Source organism: Pteropus vampyrus, unplaced genomic scaffold, assembly GCF_000151845.1.
Source record: "Pteropus vampyrus isolate Shadow unplaced genomic scaffold, Pvam_2.0 Scaffold47, whole genome shotgun sequence".
Lineage (NCBI taxonomy): Eukaryota > Metazoa > Chordata > Mammalia > Chiroptera > Pteropodidae > Pteropus > Pteropus vampyrus.
In genome coordinates, this window is record NW_011888828.1 from 8764775 (window position 1) to 8768419 (window position 3645).

Below are 3645 nucleotides of genomic sequence, written 5' to 3' on the forward strand. Positions count from 1 at the left end.
TGTTTTACCAGCTATCTGGGTATCCCTCAGCCCAGTCGAAGTGACACATAAAAATTAACCATCACACTGGGCTTGCCCAAGTGATTTTAATGAGTTAGATCAAACATTGTGAAACACAATGGTCATGGGCTGAAATCCAGATTCTTCATGCAAAGGGCAGAATACGGGCAGCGCAAAGAAATTTCAGGTGGCGAGTGTTGGTTCTCATTTACTGTGCACTTGCAAAGTGTACAACATTCATTGGTATTCAATAAATGCCACTTCATCTGAACATATGAATAGGCACACAAGGACAACCAAAGCTCTCACTAGCTTTTTAATTTTCCAGAAGAGTGTGGGAATCACTGCAAGTAAAGGGAAAATAAATCTTTTCCATGTCCACATTTATGAAAAGAAGGGTGTGAACCAGTGACCTCTAAGTGGAGTGACCATATATTTTATCAGCCACTTTATTAGTAAGTGAATCAGGACTCTGTCGATTACTTTGGGACATCAGAAGTAAACCGGGACTTCCTCAGGCAATTCGGACCTGGGACTACCCTACCTCTAAAAACGGACCACGTGTAAATATCCATGATTCCATGAGTTGCATGGTCAAATAGAATCTGTCCTCCAGAGAACCTATTTAAATTATGCAAAGCTCTAAAAAGGTAACCGGAACTTTTGTACCTGACCCTCAAAGGCTTTCATCTCAATCAAGAGGAGATTCATGACTCAGCGTTTCTAATATACCTACTATATTCCAGAGCCTCCTTAACCACTATTGACAATGAAAAGAAGTCTCAGATAAGCTAACATCAACTCTGCGTGGCACCCAGCCCACAATCTGGCCTCAAACTCTCTTGACACAACACCTTTGTCTACACCTCACACATTCACTCCCCTGTCTGTTCCCCAGACCTCACCACCCAGACCTGCTCAGCTCCAGGAACCTCAACTCTGCGAGATCATTCTCAGGCCATGGCCTTCTGTGTCCGGCTTCTCTTCCGCTCTTCCTCCCGCTGCATATGTTTTCACCCTAAGCAGACTTTTACCCCCCTCGGATCCCTGTACCCGGTCCTAGCTCTATCCCCAGCCTAGAGCCTATGGGACATCTCTCTTCAAGCATCTCTCACTCATTAATCCAGCCACTTCCTCTTTTCCACCTTCAGGGGTTGGAAGCTTCTGAAGGAACTCACTCATTCCTGTGGCTTGACGTTCCTTCAAATTCATGCTCTCGACATTAACCGAGCCTCCACTGCAACTAGTCAACACTTCCACCATTCCCCGGTCAGGCCCAGTCCTCACCGTAGCTATTCCAAACCAAGTCACTGTCTCAACAGACCTCCGATCAGGATCATAGGAGCTGGGCTTTTTGTCCATGTTAAAACTATTCCTACTCGCAGAGGAACAGAAAATGCCCTCGAAAAAATTTGCTAAGTGTCCTGTTGTAGTGTCATCTCCATGATCGCCTCACTCATAGACTGCAGGAAGCTGCATTCTGCAGTCCTGTAGCGTTCAGATCGGCTTCGACAGGAGACCCACCTTAGATGCTGCTCTCAGACCCAAGACGGCCACTGTGGTGGGACAGGAATTTTGTCTTCTTGTCATCATCTGGATGCTCCTCTTCCCTCCTACTCTTCACCTCACGACTCTCGGGAGGGAAGGAGGCTCACTTCCCTTCTCCTTGCTGCAGAGAAGGGCCTCCCGGCTACTGGCAGCCAGGCCTCCTACTGGCCACCTCTGCAGGGTCCCATCGCTGAAAAGGCAGCTGGCAGGGCCCCTCCAGAGCTCCCGGCTGGACACGGTTAGCCATGTGCCTGACCTCTAAAGCCAGACTTCAAGAATGAGGAGGATGACCTTAGACCGGTGCTGCTAAGAGCGAGTGCCACTGGAAGCAAGGTCCTGACCTGCTCGTTGCCTGCACAAAATGAGGCAAGGACAGATGCCGAGAGTGCGCATTTAGAAACTTTTATAACAATTTGACCTGTGCTGATAGCCAGGTGTGAAAACAGTTGACCTGTGTTTTGTATGTCTAATAGGTTTTCTAATAATTCATTTTATCGTGTTCTTTTACGTATCGACCTGCAACCAATTGGAAATTTAAACAACAAACAGGTTCTTCCCCCAAGGATTGTTTGTTTGAGAAGCACTTCCCTGCCCTAGAAGTCACAGCGTCTTTCTCCTTTCTTTGAAGGGAGGAAACCTACTTGTAATTGTGCATTTCTCATCCCATCTCACCCATAAAGGGCTGGTATCCACATTGTACCAGTTTGCTCAGGCTGCCATAAAAAATACCACAGACCGGGAGCTTAAACAATAGAAATTTATTTTCTCACAGTTCTGGAGGCTGGAAGTCCAAGCCCAAGGTGTCAGCAGAGTCGCTTTCTACTGTGGCCTCTGTCCTTGGCTTGTAGATGGCCGCCTTCTCCCTGTGTCTGCACACGGTCTGCCCTCTATGTGTGTCCTCCTCTCCTTTATTTATAAGGACACCAGTCGTATTGGATTAGATCCCATCATATGACTTCATGTTACCTTTTTAACACGCCATTGTTTCTCCAAATGCAGTCACGTTGTGAGGTACTGGGGGTAAGGGCTTCAACACAGGAATTTGGGGAGAACACAATTCAGCTCATAATACAAATAAAGTCACACACGTAGGACCTAGTCCTTCCAACTTTTGTATCTTCTCCATCCTACTCCCAACACTCGCCAACACCTTAGCTCTCCAATCATAACAGAACAGCAGATATGGCAGGATTTTGAGGACCTCGACTCAGTTTGAAGTGTCTGACCAGTTATAAACAAGAAACCAATAAGGCCACTAGCACCAAAATTACGATCATTCAGGGACCTTCTTTTTTTCATTAAGTCAACAAATATTAATCTGGTCCTCACTATGTGTCCGATACTGTTCTAGGCACTGGAGATGCCACGCAAACAAAGAGTGCTCTCATGGGCTGATGTTCTGGGTCTCCGATCTCTTCTTCCACCTCTTGGGCTCCCAAGCTCACTCCTTGCCAGACTCTGGTTCCTGGTGCCCTGCTCTGCCTGCCCCGCCACACCCCGCTCTCCAAGAGAGGGCCTCAGGGAAACCGTAGACCCTGACCACATGCAGCCACCCAGTGTGATAAAGACTTGCATTGACTTTAGTTTTCCGCAGTTTGGGTTTGGGGAATCCAGGGCTATCCTCATATACCTCGCCATCTTACTCCCTACAGCTACTCTTCCAAACCTCTGCTTACCCCACGGGCCCAAACCCCATCCCTACCCCGTGCCCCTCAGCAAGAGCATCGTCTGTGCCCTGCTATTGCAGAGTGAAAATCAGACTGGGGTCCCTCTCGTCTGAAGGAAGCAGTTTCCCACACGGATGGGAACTCAGCACCCCTCCCCATCTCTCCGAAGGGATTTGGGGGGCTGTAACTTTCATCTCATTGCACCTGAGTCTCATTCACTGCTGCCGAGTTCCAAATCCCTCACAGAGTGGCTTGCCAGTTGCTACCTTTATGCCCCACGAGGACCATGATTTCTCCATAACCAGATGAGTGTGCATAATCGACATCTATGACTTTCAAAATAAGGAAGGGCAGTCAAGGTTACCTCACAGTCCACTCAGGAAGGACAATTTAAAGTGACTCCAACACACCCCTGTATGCCCAGGCCTCC